Source organism: Parasteatoda tepidariorum, chromosome 1 (genome assembly GCF_982258835.1).
Source record: "Parasteatoda tepidariorum strain Cologne lab strain chromosome 1, Ptep-v5.0, whole genome shotgun sequence".
NCBI classification, from domain to species: Eukaryota; Metazoa; Arthropoda; class Arachnida; order Araneae; family Theridiidae; genus Parasteatoda; species Parasteatoda tepidariorum.
Genome location: NC_141755.1, coordinates 36,882,485 through 36,899,763, shown reverse-complemented (window position 1 = coordinate 36,899,763; position 17,279 = coordinate 36,882,485). Strand labels below are relative to the sequence as shown.

The following is a 17,279-nucleotide window of genomic DNA, read 5'->3' as shown; positions in this document are numbered from 1 at the left end:
CAAAACGCTTCAGTAAAAATATCCCAGTGTCTTGGTATAGTAAACGTTAAATTGGTAGAGTAAAAGTTAACGTTAAAACGTCCAATAGAGCTAGTAAAACGTTACATTTTATCATATTCTTCATTTTATCATATTTTTTCTCGATCTAATAATGTATTTTTAATAAAATTATATATAGTTTATTTATTGGTTTATTTTTGCACTTGCATTTCAAAGAGAAACAAAAACAATTGAATTCCTTAGGATATAATTACAATGTTTCTATTGATAAAGTATGCTAATGATAAAAATATTTTCGGCACTTCATTATTATTATTTTTTTTAAATTTTTTTTTCCTCAACACTCAAAATTTATCAATACTTTTTCTGTATAAAAATTTTGAAAATGACTCATTAGAAGTTTCAGTAAATGCTAAATAATATCCTATTAGTTTTCTTCAAGCACTGTAGAACAATTTAACAGTCTTCCTTTGCATAGATGCGGAAGTGAAAAATAGAATTTAATATAGGAATAAAAATGAGACTCAAAATAGTAAGAAAATAATTTTTCTAATTAATTTTCTTAAAGTCTAGGACATGGCAAATTAAACAGCAACTTAATATTTTTATTTTTTTTATTTACTAATAAAAGGATTTTTTCCTTAAAAATTTAAAATTATTTTTTTACGTAAGAAAAGACATGATTAAAAAACAATCGAAGCTAAAAATAGGAAAACATTTGTCATGTTGTTTTCGCCCCAAGCAAAACTCATACAGAGTTAGTACTAGTTTTCTAAAGACTGCGTACAAAATCAAACCGAACACTGTATGTAAAGTTTAACATTTCTGTCTTTCATCTGTGACTTATGAGGTGTGACAACAGACGCCCTACTCCTGTAGTTCCCATAATTTGAAAGTATTAAGTTTCGGATGTATTGCTCATCATCGGAAACTGTGTATTTTGCACCTATAATAATAAAAAAAAAATTAAATGGTACATAATGTATATTAATTAATAAATATTGTAGACTGATTTATAATTATGAAATGATAAATAGTATGTGTTAAATGATGAATACTGAGTTTCAATGACAACAAATGGTCCACATATATGTATATTATGTAAAAGGCAAACCTTGTATGTTACATATTGTATTGATGATTGAATGTTAATTATAAAATAAATACGAAGCGTTGAAACAGTCACTAAAAGAAATTGCTAACATAAATGTCGTAATAAATTTACAGACAGAAGAAACATAATTCAAAACTTAAATAAATTAAATATTTTCAAAAAAATATTTTTGCTTTCGCTGTTAAGAAATAAAGGATGTTCTTTTCACTAATATTGATTTGTCACTCCATCACAGTTAGACATTAGCCATGCGATTTGTAGTATTAATAGTAAAGCACATAAGACTAATTTTGTGATTAAATTTTAAAAAAAGGCGCATTAATCTTTCTTACTTAATTTTTGAACCTTCATTTTTTTAGAACTTGCAGCCTATTGTAAAAGTTATGTAAAAGTAATGCAGTGTACTGATGTTAATTTAAATAATATCTCCAAATCTTTTTATTCTAACCTTTAATTTAAGTTTTTCATTCATGGCAATAAGGGAAACGAATAGAAATATTTTTGTAGTAAATTTTAATTATACGTATTCTAAATTTTAATAAATAATATTTTTAAAACTTAATATTGAATAAAAAACCATTTTAAAATAATAATCGATGCATTAAATTATTTTACATTCTAATCATTGTCTTTTAATTCAATTGTTTGATTAATAACAAAAAGGAAATATTTTTTGAAATAATTTTGAATTGTACTGATTCAAAATTTAGCAAATTACATCTTCAAGACTTAATATTGAACAGAAAACCATTTTAAAACAATAATCGATGCGTTAAATTATTGTACATTCTAATCATTGTCTGACTATTTAGGAATACATCGCATGGACTCAGAGTATCAATGCTTGATATGTAATATCTGATGTAATATCCGATTGTTGACATGCATCGTCACGAAATCCCTTGGAATCAAATCGAATTTAAATTAATTTCGAGAGATTCAGGGACTATTGTTTCATCCGTATATTAAGTGATAGCAATACAAAACTAAAAGCAAACATGACGAATGTAAAATAAAAAGCTATTATCCATGGAATCCATTTTACCGTAAAATCCATTTTTACCGTAAAATATTAGGTGATAAATTTTTCAGCAATATTTATTTAATTATATTTATTCAGGGATTTTATGGAAATTATTACTGTAAAAATTACGGTGTATCAAACTTTTTGCCTGTCTGGACTTCCAAAACTTCCCGGCTGGAATTAAGGTATGTGTGGCTGAAGTCGTATTCTTGGTCATAGATCGAGCCATTGAAAAACAGGAGACGCACCCTCCGTCTCAAATTCACTTGCTTTCATGAGGCAGGCTTGTTGATATTTTCAAATGATATTAGAAACAATATGAGGTTATCATAATGTATCAGTAACGAGTAAAATTTCTGATCTTTTATTTTTCTTCCATTTTCTTTCTATAAGCATAACTATTATTACAATCATTTTTGTAAGCACAGAAGATTATTTCTTCAGGCAATCACAGTTTTTTTCTTTTTTTAAAAATGTTAATTCATAGTTTCTTCTGACTCAATTCCGAATGATACGAACTGTTCAATAAATTAATTATTTTAAACACTTAACATCTGGAATAAGAAATCCATTGACGTACCAGGAGATTATTGGCTTCAACTCAGAACTTTCTTTGCAAGGAATTAAATGATCATCACTTTCTTTTTCTCTCTGGTGTTCAGAAAATCCCAAAAATATTATAGAAACCAAAAGAAATGTTTGTATTAAGTTCGGCAAAAACTATGAAAATTTCTATATTTATTTGCAATTTTTATCAATCAGGTTTTAAAAAATCTCAACATTTTTGTACCCTCTACTGATTATGTTAGCCTACTGGATACATGCCTAAATGACACTTTTACGTGCTCTTTTCAACTTATGTACAACCGTTTCGACTGCATATTAAAAAAAATTATGCACTGGGGAAAAAAAATTTCTGGCATTTCTGCATATACACAGGCGATATTGATCCTCCTGTACGATGCTCATGATAAAGCGCTACTCTGGTTCGTTTATTAAATAAAAATAAAATGACGAAATTTTTCTTCAATTTTCACAAAATTCGTTTTTTGAAGAAGTAGCTTTTGTCTTTAAGTCACTTTAAAGAAAGTTTCGCTCGGAGCATGCGCCAGAAAATGGTTTCGTTAAGAACGACGAAAGTTTCCTGAAATTTGAACATCCATTTTTACAGTGTAGTAATATTTAATGCTTATCAAAAAGAATATTTTCTTTTTTCATCTCTCTGCTACTTCACATTCTCTCCATACAACATCTTGGTGATTTTTGTCAAAATTCAAGAAGCACGTAATTGGTATTTTTAGTGAATACAAATTTGTAGTGAATACAAATTTTGTAGTGAATACAAATTTTGCAGTGAATACAAATTTTGCGGTGAATACAAATTTCGTAGTGAATACAAATATGAATAAATCTGAACTATGTAAATAAACTACTGTCAATGTCTTGACAACAAGATACTACACTTTTGGTTCTATAAATAACAACCTTTTTCAGTGTTAAAACACAGAATGTGTCACACGAAGAAATTTGAATTTAGTTTCCATGGCAAGAAAAGGTTTTGTCTATAAAACCGAATCTGTAACCTAACTGATTGGGTGTCATAGCATTATTTGGGCTTTATTGAACTGTAGAAAACAGTTAAAAAACTTAGAATAGCTGAGTTATAGTTGTATAGTAAAAATAATTATTATGCTTGGTACTTAAAACTGTTTCTTTTCACTCTTGCGAAAAATCACAGAGGTTTACTAATTTTCTTAATTTATTTCGATATCTTAAGCATTATTTCGTAGTTGGACAACTGCATGCATTTAAAGTACATTGCAATTGTATGATTGTTGTCTTACCCATTGAATGTGCAGTAAAAGGATAATAGAACGATAATATATATTTATTATTAAACGATATTTGCATATATTTTCACCGTACTTAGTGCAAAGATGCACATTTTTTTCTATATCTTATTATTAAACCTAACAGAAAAAATAAATTACAGTACAGTGAACTATTAACGGATTTAATAAAAAGTTTAAAAAAATCATGTTTAACTCATCATTGTAGGATACTATTTTTTTTTTAAAAAAAGCTATTGTTTTCTTAAAAAATAATCAAGCTTTAATGAGCAATTTAAATAAAAAAGTTTTTTGTAGGTAATGTGTATAAAACAGCTTTCCATAACAGTTATAGTAGAACCCTTTTATCGCTGCTTAGCTTAAGTTTCTAAAGAAATCATAGAAAAATTATATTCGCTTCAATCTAAAAAACGATCTCTGAAAGCAACAAAAAATTCAGAAAGGAGGATTTTTTTCTTTTTTCTAACCATACAAAAAACAACTTTATATGTTTCAAATAAAATATAAAACAGACTTGAAAATAACGCGCCAAAAAATACATTCTGTTGTAATTAATTATTTATAAATTTGCTTATTCGCTCATGAACTCTAACCGAAAAAGAGTAACATTAAGAAATATATAGAAATTTATCCATAAACAAAAGGTTTAAAAACAAAATCAGAGCTTTTCCTTAATTTAATTTTCGTGTACGTTGAATTAGCGTACAGGAGATACTTACAAAAATTGAATTCAAATTTAGTTTTAATTATAGCTAGAGCGAGATATACTTCAAAAGATATACTTTAAACCATTTGAAAATGTTATTTTTGAGAAGAAAAAAAATTATGTTGTGCACCGTATAAAATGTGTTTGAATTATTAAAACATCAAACATAATTTAATAATAAAATAAAGTCATTCGGAGAAAACATAGTATGTTCGAAATATACTGGAAATACTGCCAAATTGAAAGTATTGGGCTATAATTCACTGAGATTTGACTTAGATTTACTAGAATTAGTTTAAGGCATATTTTCTCCGAAGTATTTTGATCACAACCCATTTTACGTTACAAAACATTTTCAACTGCCCCTATAAAAGAAAAGTCTATAAAAGAAGAGTCTTTTTTTCAACAGTTTCGGCAGGATTAGTCATATTTTTAACTTGTTAAAAATTCCTATTGAAAAATGCATTTACTTTAGCAATATTATTTGAATAAATTTTTATGAAAGTGGTCCATACTTAAAAGTGATAGCTTAAAAGTAAATTCGATTTATCATTTTGCAATTTACATTACACACAGTTAAATGTTATTTTTGGTATGATTCAGGAAACGTAATCTTCTCAAATTGCAATTTGTCCTCTCTTCTCCCCGGTAAATCAGAAACGGAAAACTTATTCTCAGATTTATTCACACTGTTAGATATTTCTCGAAAAAAATGGTTAAATACCAGTTTTTTTAAAAAAAATTTATATCTTACAATATTCTACCGAAACTGTCAAGTAGCCATAAAATAGATGATATTCAAATTGCTAACTGTGAAAAAATCTTTATTGACGATTTCCACCTTGTACTGTTAAATAACCAGAGATTTATCCACGTTAGTTAGGCCAAAGTCAATGAGAATTGAACACAAACTAGGATCTAAGTCATGTGCTAATGATTGCAAATTCATATTTTAATTTTCCCACAACAGCGGATGCCTAATGATCTTATAGTGGTAATAAGTGAGTGATGAACACCTTATGAAGCTGTATAGTTTTGTATTCACGGTGAACCATATTAGTTATAAGCGGTTTAAAATCCGCTAGGAAAAAAAAATATTACTAACCGCAAATGTTACTGTCTATTGGATGAACATATTCGGTTATTTTGTCGAAATTTTAGAATAAAAATTCTAACAGTGCCGGCAGTTATATTTTATAAAACTATCGAAAATCAAAAGTTGATAACGAAACAAAATCGATCCAAGATTAAATATCTCAAGTTTCTCGAAAACTAAAGTTCGAAAGTCTTTTTTTAATGAAAAATTACAACCTCTTATCCTAAAACCAGCAGTGTGAGGATTTTGCAATGTAAAATAAGGCACTTAATGAACTTACAAAGCACTTATGCAATTACAAAGAATTTGCAGGATAGTTCTTTGTACAATATATAAAGGAAATCAGTCGATGACAGAAAAAAGCGAAAATCAAATCGTCTCCATGTGATCAGCAATGTGGAGGCTCATGAATCTTGTGGGGAGAGTTCAGCTATCGTGGTAAACATAACGAGACTTTACACTCAGGCAATATACAGGGTGTCCGAAAACTTATGGTACATGCCTTAGAGGGTGGCAGAGCACAACTAGACAAGAACAAATCACCAAATCACCATACAATCCATAGTTGGAACGCAAGTCTTAAAGCGCCAGAGCAGGAAATGATGGGAAACAAGACAGGCAGAGATGGAATGAAAAGAAATCAATGGAATTAGTAAAAGCTTTTTTTTCGACAAAATGAAATTAAACAACACCCTCATCACAGAAACTGTTCAATATTGCTGTCGCCAACATTAACGCAGGCTTCACATGGTCAAAATAGCGACCGCCCTCTATTGGCGAAAACACTAGGCATTTCTCTTTTCTGTCAGCGGCTGCGGATATGTGGGCAACTGGGACTTTTGCAGAATCTATGGGACCAACTGTCAAATAGCTCATGAAAAATCGAATTTTAAAGAAGTCGATTATTTAAAATTTGATTTCTTACGAACTATTAAGCCGATTTCACACACATTTTATATTTTGCCATGTAAAATTACACGTGGCATGAAAAATTGTCCACCTTTAAATTCAAAATTTTTTGACTATTATAAAATAAAATAATAAAAAACAATAAATATCTACTATTAAGTTTATAGTAAATATCTAATATAACAATAAGTTTATTTTTTCAAGGAATTATCTTTAGATAAACGAATTTTATGATTATGTGCAAAATTTTTTCAATTCGCTTAAAAAGTTCACGAGATGTAGTGAAATGCGCAAAAAGGTATAATTAACATCAAGGGGTCCAAACTTTGGTGCGCGCTTCTGACCAAACTACTAGGACCATATTTTCCAGATTGCGGCTATCCCCTATATTTTGGGGATTAGCCATCCGAATCTGTTGAAAAAAGGTATGTTTATTAGAAAAGAGTACGTTTTTGTGTCTAATTTCGTAATTTAAAATATTGTCCACACTTATCAATTAGCATATTTGATGTCAAACCTTGAACCATTAAGAGTGAGTTCGAAAACGTGAAGATTCGATTATTAAATCAAGGATGATTTAGGGTGGTCCTTTTTCTTGCGAACTGCATATTTATAACTTTTGGTGTGCTGATGAATTTTACAACCAATTTTTTTCCGAGAAATATATATTCTTTTAAGAAAAACCTAGTATAATATTAAGAAAAGGGGAGTGGACTTAAAAAACTGGAGAAAGTTTCCTACGAAATCCATTACTATAATGCTTCCTCCTAAATCAAAGAATTTTGAGTATGTAAATAATGACTCTAGCATATCAGTATCGCCTCACTCAATAAAAATAGAAAAAAATAGTTAATTGTGATTTGAAACTTATAAAAGACCTTCTCCTATGAAATCTAGTTATATATAAGAAATTATTTTCATCCCCTTAAGAGAAGAAATCTCTCTCCCTCTTAATACCAAAAATTTTCCTAAACCTTCATCAAAATCACAAATTTTAGGGCTTTTACGTATGTGAATGATTGCTTATTATAATTTTTTTTTCAATTTAAATTTTAACAACACTGTTCCCATTCCCTTGTCAATTTATTACCTGCCCCTGAGAAGAGAGTCAACAATTTAACTCCACAACTCCCGAATCGATTTAATTTTCGTAAAAAAACTTTTATAAAATCACGTATTCCATACTTAGTTTTAAATTTTTCAAATTTAAATTTTTTAATTTTCCTGCAAATAAAGATTGAGAGCTGAGTTTTTCCCACAGTTTTATTTTTGTTCTAAATAACAAATATTGCCCCACTCCTGTTTACCCATCTTTTAAATTCATAATTTTTAAGTATATTTCCAATTTTAATTTTCTTTTTAATTTTTAGGAAATCAAAATTTGGAAGATGACTCATAAAATTTCGAAACTAATGAAAAGGTTGTGTGAAGCAACAATAATAAGTCTGACTGTGCTAAAATCTTACTGCGTAAAAAAGTTGAAAACAAAAAATAATTTTATTTAACATGTTTAGTTTGAAGTCGATCTTTTTCTAATAACAATATTCAAAGTTGCCCCTATGGTGCTTATAATTTCAGATTTATTTTCTTCGGATGAATGTTCACTATTTTTCAGTTCTATGAAGATGATGTAAATTATAAAAGTTATTTTCTTAAAAAATTACTTAACTTAATATAACTAACGGAAAAACATAACTATACTTTCTGAGTCCCTAAATTAATTGTCTTATTATTGCTCAGGAGTACAACTTTAAATTAGTTAAATAATTTAAATACATGGCAATACTTTTACTTTTGTTAGTTGTAACGAAATTAAAAGTAAAAGCAACGTACATTTACTTGCCCTTCATTACTTAGAACTTTAACTTGATTTTTTGTTACTTTTATCGGGGAAAAGTACAAGTATTTGTAACGAGACTGTCGAAGGAAATCGTTACTTTTTTCTCAATTTTTTTCAAAACTTACCTCGAAAAATATCTTTTTCGAAATTTTTGAAGTTAATTATTTCGTAAATTTCTAAATTGATTTCTAAATTGATTTCTAAATTTCTAAATTGAATTCTAAATTGATTCTTTAACAGCTAACTTTTTTTTCCAAACACTTTTATGTTCTTTGCAACTGATTTTAAATTAACCCAAATTTTAACAAACCATGGAAATTTTAGAAGATATTTATTTCGTTTCCATCTGGTGATCTGTGGAATTTGCGTTTGCGGCGATGCTGACCGCATTCTTCTTCATTGCAATCTGTATGCGAGTACCCGAATTAAATTAAAGACTGATTTGAGACGTCTTTCTATTCGTTGGCCTCCTGTTTTTTCAGAACTGGTCTAAAGTATCGAAAGTCTTGCTGCCTTGCGGAATTTCGTTTTCAATGTAAACTCGTAAAATTTCTTGTTTTTGTTTTCTACTTACTTCTGCAAGCCTCATGCTATACTTTGTAGTGCATGAGGAGTTTTCAATCCTTTAAATAAAGAAAATAAATAGAAAAAAAACACTTTTACGGAATGGAATTTTCTGAAAGGAAGAGAGAGTACTTTTCGAACACTCAATGACTCTTTTGCATCTTTGAATGACAAGCATTATCCATCTTCTAAGAATCAATTGTGACAGGCATGAACTGGCCCACCGAAACACCGGGACGTAATGACATTTGAACTGGCGCTCTCCAATCTGGTTACTTTCTGATGAAAAAAGTTTAAAAAAACTATAAATAGAAAGCGATATTAATTATGATTTGAATTTATATTTTTTAAGGCAAAAATTATAAATAAATGGTTTGTAATAATTGTTATTTTATTTTTTACCATTTTCACGTCGTTTACCCCTCTCTGAGGAAAATCTAATGAGGAATCCCTAATGGGGGTGCAACGAGATCGAAGGTCACTTGCAAGTTCCTTTAAATTAGTAACCACCACGTCAGCTGCTTGATCAGTTTTGTTGCTATTGGAAATGAAATGCTCTGATGGAACAGTAAAACCTTCTGCTCAAGTTTAGAAAAATTAAATAAAAAATAAGTAAATAAGAAGTTGCATCTATTTTAGGAGAGTTTTGGCAAAAACTGCTGAATCATTCCCTGCTCATCCCCCGCCAAACCGAGGGGAAAATACTTTTATAATTCAAATATCACTCGATTTTATTGCTTCAGGAAAAGTGCTGTCGGAGTCTTTTCTGGGGTTCTAACTTTCTCTCCCTCGGCAAGGGGATACTACAAAGTGCATTTTCTAAATTTTAGACGTAAATTTCTTCCTGGGGAAACTTTTTGGGCGTTCCTTTTTTTAAAAAAAAGATGTTGATGAGAAACCACAGATAACTTCAAATAAGCTCACCAGGGGACAAGATTTTTTGGTCATTCTGCCAGAAGAGATTTGCTTTTGATCATCCCTGAAAAAATACTACCCTTGCAACGCCTAGCCTCTTTTTGTGGCAGTTAAGAAAATATTTATTAAATTTTTTTTAAATCCTAAATGCAGCAATTCATGAGTGTATTAATAGTTTTACATTGTGTTATCCAGAATAGTTGAATTAGAGTCCATTATAATTAAAGCTGTGGGTTCAGAAGAAATTTAAAATTTTCAGCTCCTCCTGATTTTTAATTTGTTAATGCAATTAAAACAGCTATAATCTTTAAAATTATCGAGATTTAATTTGATTTTAGACTTAATGCTGTAAAAATATTCACTTAAAAATTTAAATACTTTTAAAAAATAATGTTTATTAGTCTAATGTTTAAAAAGTAAATAAATCTAGTGATTAATCATTGAAAATGAGAAGTCTCAAAATAACCATAGTTTTGACATTTTCTAACTATTTTGTATAGATTGTATGTTGGATACAGCAGAACCATTAATGTTTGCCTGTCCAGCTGACCGCGATTGTTGAGGGATAAAACACAAACGCTTTTAATTGATCGCAAAATGAATAACAGTTATAGTGAAAATATGCATAAGTTCATGCTTTATTAATGAAAAATTCCACATATTCACATTATTCATGCCACAAATTCCACATATTCAAAAGTTTAATAAGTTTTAAATGGACTAGCATTTTTCAATTTTAATCAAATTCTACAGATTTGACTAAAAATCTCGACAAATTATACTGCTTTTACTATTTGTAATTAATTCATATATATGGTCTTCAATTTATATCTGAGCGTGATTTAGCGAATTTGAACAAAATTTCGCTCAATTATGTTACTACATTTCAGCAAAATTCTTTATTTTGATTAAAAAAAATACGCAATTTCATTTTGTTAGAATCTTATATAAATAAATTAAAGATACATGACATTCAACCATGTGATTATTAAACTGCTTACAAGTTGATAGAATAAAGAATTTTAAAGTTTCTTGCATTTCTACTGGTGCATTATGAAAAATTTGTAATGCATACATAGAAAGTGTGTACTAGTTAATAGGATTCCACTATCTATACTATGTAGAAATTCTGTTTTATTTTAACAGAAAAAGTCTGCAATGTCTTGCAGGATTCCTACGTCTGTACTACAAAGAAATTGGTGTTTTTTTTTCAGAAAAAGTCTGTATAAGTTAACAGGATTCCTCTGCTTGCATTCCGCGAATTCCGGATCAAATTACGCTACTTACTTAAGTATACATTTTGGGAGCATAATCCGTAATATCCATTTTTAACCTAAAACATTATACCGTAATTTTTACAGTAATATTTATTTAATTAGTGACTCAGTGATTTTTTCGGTAATTATTTCTATAAAAATCACGGTATACGATTTTTTTGTTCAGTAACATGTACCAATAAAAATGGATTCTACGATAAAAAGTGCAGGCCCCCTGAGGGCCGGTACTTTTTACCTTGATTTTATGCAGATTTTTTTACAGCGCATAAAAATTAATTAACCCACTTTTAGATTATAGTCTGGTTATTGTTTCATGAATTATTTGAGAAAAAAATATAGAAATGATAGTGTTTTGAGTTATTTTCTTTTTAAAAATTAAGTTCGATAAGGTTGTAATATGTTTTAAATTGAAAATGATAGTTTAAAATATTTTGAAAATTATATTTTAAACAAAACTGCGCGACTGTTGAAGAGTATTTATTTAAATCTCGACTTTTCTCACAAACTTCTTAACCAGACAAGATTTGCATTTTTCTTCTTTTTTTTCTTCTAAAAAGATCATCGGACAATTCTGTTTACATTTCCATTTGTTTTATTTTATAGACGATTTTTCTGAAAGAAGTCTGTAATGGATTGCAGTATTCCTCCGTCGATAGTACAAAGGAAATATGTACCGGATAACATGTTTTCCCTGTCTATACTAAGGAGAAATTCTGCTGCATACATATAAATTCTGTACCAAATTAAACACCGTAAAAAGCTCCGTTTTTACAAAGCCGCAAGGACAAAGAAGAAAAGGACGATCCCAACTGCAAAGGATAAACGCAGTTGAGAGTGTTTACGAGAGTTGAGGGTTTTACGATTCTAAAGGTATTAGGAATATTATCGCTTAAAGGTATGCCTGGAAATCTCTTCAAGGGAAAACTTTGGCTCTTTGATCCCATCTTACCTGTAACTGATTTAAAGATAACAATTCAATGATTTTTAAAATCACTTTCAACAGTTAAGCATGTGATTTTAAGCTTCTAGATGTTAGCGAATAATGTTGGATTTCATATATAGCATGTCTTATAACAGAAAAGTTTTAAATATTGGATATTAGTGATTATTTATGTATATGTTCACATAAAAACTTTGATAGTCTGTCTAGCAGTGGATTTTACAAGATAATTCCAATTATTTGATTGGGTTTTATGCCACTAACTATTTTTTTAAAATGCTGCTGCTAAATTCTTATTGTCAATTTAGATTATAGACACTTTTTTGCAGTATGATTCAGCTTAATAGTATTAACTAATTTCATGATTTTAAGTTTCAAATTTTATGTAAAATTAACTAAGAGAAATGAAATTAACTTTCAGATATTGCATAAAATTAAACTTAAATAATTTTGATTTGATTGAAGTAAATACCTTGAGGCTTGAAAATTTTAACGATGTACTCTTCTTTGGGATATGGATATAAAACAGTATTTTGAGATTCTATTTTATTATTTTTTAATAAATTATATGTATTTTATTTTCTGTTTTTGTAAAGAAAATGAAAGGGGTGCTTAGTTTTTGGAGTTTATTTTTAGGCTCAATCGATGAATTGGAAGTATTTCTCCTTAAATTATTTTTTCGAAAACTCTAAAGTCGAACTGTTCACTAAACTTTAACTGCTTCTGAATTAATTTCCAGACAGAAAATAGATTATTTAGAAAACATATTGAGTGGTTCTATAAAGCTAGTGCACCGCATATGTTCTCTTTGGAGAAAAATATCTTCAACATTTAGTTCTAAAAGTGATTATATTCAAATGAACATAAAGCAAGATAAAAGGAATGGCAGATTCTAAATTGAAAATTGAAAATTTGTCATCTTTTCAATATTAAACAATAAGTGATGACGTTTACTAATGTACAATTTCTGAAAATAGCGTATGAAACTATTCCTGATTCTGCTTTCATCTTAAGGTAATTCAATAGTTTAAAACGAATCGGAAAATAATTTGCGATAATTTAATTATTTTAATCAGTTATCTTCTTTTTTGTTTCCAATACCTACCTGGGTTATCATTTCGTCAATTCAGGCGTATTAGGGTAGATTTATTGGCCACTGTTTCAGGGGCACCATAATTGGTGAGGGCCAATGTTGCTCCCACAGTAGGGACAGGTAGTACAGAGAATGAAAGAGCATCCATATTTCGTCCGGGATTCAATCCAAGAACCTTTCTGATTCAAGGCCAGTTTTCTGACCCCTACTCAGTCCGGTTGGCCAATAATCGGTTATCGTAAAAGGTACAGGCATTTTATAATAAATATTGAATTATAGGTAATTAAAAGTAATTTAATATAACCAAGAAATATTTAAAGACAATTTTAGATAATTATACATTTGAATATTAAAATTAAGAAATGTATAGGTGATCAGAGTTAAATAAAATATGATTCGCATATATATTTCAGGCTATAGATAATTTAGTAAGGTAGTTATCATCATAATCACAAGTTATAAGTCTAAAAAGGAAAAGAAGTTGTTTGCTAAAAAAAACATTACTAAAAAAAGCAAGCACCCTTAATTCCTCATTCAAATTCAAAAATACCGTTTTAAAGTAATACTTAGAGTTTTAAAATAACATAATAATAAATGTTGAATATAATTATAAATTCTTTAAAAAAAATAAGCTTTATTTTTTATTAAACTGTAATAGTGAAGTTTGGCTATCTAATTAAATATGCAAAAATTTTAATTTGTAAAGAGATTATACATAGAATTTAAAAAGAAAATTTTCGTAATAATTTTCTCAAATGGCAATAATTTATTGCATACAATGCAAATAAATGGTGCAATTTTAACTACAAAGGATGTCATTTATTTAAAGAAAAATTATTTTAAAAATATGAAATGTAAAGTTTTTGATTCATATATATTATGAAAATCTTAATAAATACAATGTTATCTTGCGATACTTACATTAAGTGAAGTATCGCAAGTGAATTATAATAAAAGAATATAACAACTATTTACTCAATCAATTTGCCAAGATAGTAGGTAAATATGAAAAGCTATATAATATTTATATACTATAATAATAAACATAAACTATTTATTAATAAAAAGTCTCAAGTTTCTAAGAAAATGTTAATGTCAAATTTTTTCTATTGAATATTTTACGACAAACAAAAAAACTTTTTCATACAGAATGAAATTAAAGATTACTTCTCAATAAGTAGTTCATATAAGATATGTTTTTCAACGATAGCAAATAGGTGTACTAAATTTTAAGTACTACTTATGAAAAAGTACTTACGGTAAACTGTGAGCACGAAGAAGGTTTTAGCTTTGTTACCATCGTTGATAGCTGAACACACATACTTGCTCCCGTTTCGGTAACTCACGTTTTCGAATATGAGTTTAAGGGCGTGTTGGGAGTCCCTTCAACATGTAGTCTGAAAGAAAATGTAATTAAAATTTTTAAATTGTTAAGCATAAAATTTTAATATCTTTAAAAAACTACTTATGAGGAAAAGATTAAATGAGTAAATTTTTTAAAGTGGTAATGATAATGACACAGCGCTTGAGAGTTGAAAAAGTTTCAAAAGATCAAAAATTACAGCAAAGAATAAGCAGTGTTGTTTATTTCTGGTGTAAGTTGTATATTATGGATTTAAACTGTAAGCATTTTCGAAAGTAAATAAAAAAAATTAAAATGCCTCATTGAAGTGTCATGCACTGAATAAAAAGTACAGTCAAGACTACCAGAATATGGTTAAATTGTTGGTTAAATTAAGGTTAAATGGTGCTTCTGTCTCAATGGGTCCACGACAAAGCTCGTTAATTTTTACCGAAGCACTTTTGCAATAATTTTAGTTAAATTAACCACAAAATATAGTGTTATGGTTTGTGATAAAATTTAGTAAATGTGGTAAAACTTGGTAATTTTATTATACCTTAAAGCATGGCTTAAAATTTATTTGGTAAATTTTTTGTTTTGTATTTTTACTACATGTTGGGTAATATAAACTGCGATTTTGAAAACTAAATGAAGGGTTTATAAGTATTATATATTTTGGTTTTATAACTAGAATTAAGGATTTTTTACTAGAAATGCCCTACTCATATAGTATGGTAATTTTAGAAGAGTTTTTTCCTCCGTGTGACAAACATGTGAGAGTTTAGCAAAAAAATAAAAGTTTCATATTATGATGCTTGTAAAATTCTATATTATGTAGTTAATAATAAAGTTAATTTAAGAAGTGGAAGAATAGCATATATAATCATAATTCAACATAAAAGGAAATTGTTTAGAAAGAAGCTAAATAAAGTCAGAATATGCTGTCTATTTTTTTTTAAATATTGTATTGCAAAAAAAAAAAAAAATACTTCAGAACACAAACGAAAAGAAAACTGTTCAGATGTCTCATTAACGTTTGTAACATATGCCTCTTCTGTACGGCGTAAATTTATGTTGAGAAGACAAATAGAAGAAAAAAAAGAAGCTCTCAATCATAATTATTAACGTAACAATTTAGAGAGAAATTTCATTAGATGTTTTTACAAATAAATACCTGAGAACTACGTTAAAAACAATAAAAACACAATAAATATTTTCTTAAGGAATATGATAAGAGGATATTAGTATATTTGTGGTATTTAGGAGTGTAAGCGTAATTAAAATTTAAAGTCATAACAAAAATACTACTTACTACTTACATTACTATAAGCCACTGAGTACCTATATAATAAAAAGGACAAAAGTAGTATAAAACTATTTACCCATGTTATTGGTACATTCTTATAGACAGGAAAATTTTATGGTATGATCCAGTTTTCTCACTTGCATATCCAGATCTTTTCGTTATCAAAAAAATCAATAACATGAAAGTTATAATTTTTTTTACAAGTAATATATTTGATGATTTCTAATTAAATGGCACTTACTTTGTAAAAAAAATGCGAGTCCTTTTTACACGCTTTCTCTGTAAATTTGATGGTTTAAAGAAGTTTTGTTGACACAGTAGTTTATCTCAGTTTTTCATCCTAATCATAAACTGATTAAAAGGGTCAATTGGGGGTTGCAAATCAAGAACAAGACGATCACTGATACATAGACACATGACCTTTGACCTTAGTGCCAGCCGATCATTTATAAACAAGGTGGCGCGTTAAAGACGAACTAAGTTTCCACACATAAGTAAGAATGTTAATTAACGAGGAATTAATTAAATACAACGCAGAATCGTACATCAAATTTGTTACAATATCATTCTTTCTCGTCTACATCTTTTACTTAGCTTAGATTTATTATTTTTTATGCACTTTGTAATAACCATGATATATTTTTGTTTTGTGTACCTGACAACTCTGATGCACAAATCATTTGTATATGTTCTACCTGTGCCTGTCTCTTCGCGCCTGTTTTTGTGCTAAGTAAGCCTTTCATCCCTTCAGTGGGTCGATAAATGAGTACCAAGCATGCTTGGGAACTAAACACTGGGGATTTCGCGTTCGGCTGACCACCCAACCGAAGCATCTGCTCCTGCACCCCAGAGCCCAAGAGACTTGGCCCTCTATGGGCTGTCGCACCACTGAGTTTAGTTTAAGAAATATAAAGTGAAAGAATTTAAATCTTTTGTAAAAGAATATAGAAAGTGTCACTTAGGGGACACTTCACGATGAAAAACCCAAAAATCGACCAAATTATACTTTTTTCAATTTTTGTTTAAAAAAATAATAGTTATATCTAGCTACAATTTAAAAGAAAAATTTTTCAATTTCAGTCATTTTTTGCAAAGTTATAAGCATTTCAAGATTTGTAAACAAGGTTATGTAAACTGTCTGTTTTTATAGTTAAACAGTTTTTCTCAATGTTGTTTTTTACGATAATATTCAAACTTCGAAAAGTTCCTTGCGCATGAGTTTTGAATAAATCTTTTTCTTTTTCTTCAAATATATGATTGGTCTAATGTTCCGTAACCAATGTGATATAAATAAAAGCTGAAT

General features: G+C 28.6%; 1 long non-coding RNA gene across 3 annotated transcripts in view; it reads right to left on the bottom strand.

Moving 5' to 3' along the window:
• Positions 1 to 584: 584 nt before the first annotated feature.
• LOC107439926 (uncharacterized) overlaps positions 585 to 17,279 on the bottom strand; it is a 49,019-nt gene continuing 32,324 nt past the window's right edge. Inside the window, exons 1-4 of one of the 3 annotated variants that reach the window (XR_002376855.4) lie at positions 16,218 to 16,357; positions 16,053 to 16,127; positions 14,587 to 14,725; positions 585 to 946 (exon numbers count right to left, since the gene is read on the bottom strand). This is a non-coding gene — a long non-coding RNA (uncharacterized LOC107439926). Of the gene's footprint in view, positions 947 to 14,586; positions 14,726 to 16,052; positions 16,128 to 16,217; positions 16,358 to 17,279 lie in introns of those variants that run through there. The other 2 variants (XR_015433247.1, XR_011636622.2) reach the window with 2 other exon arrangements.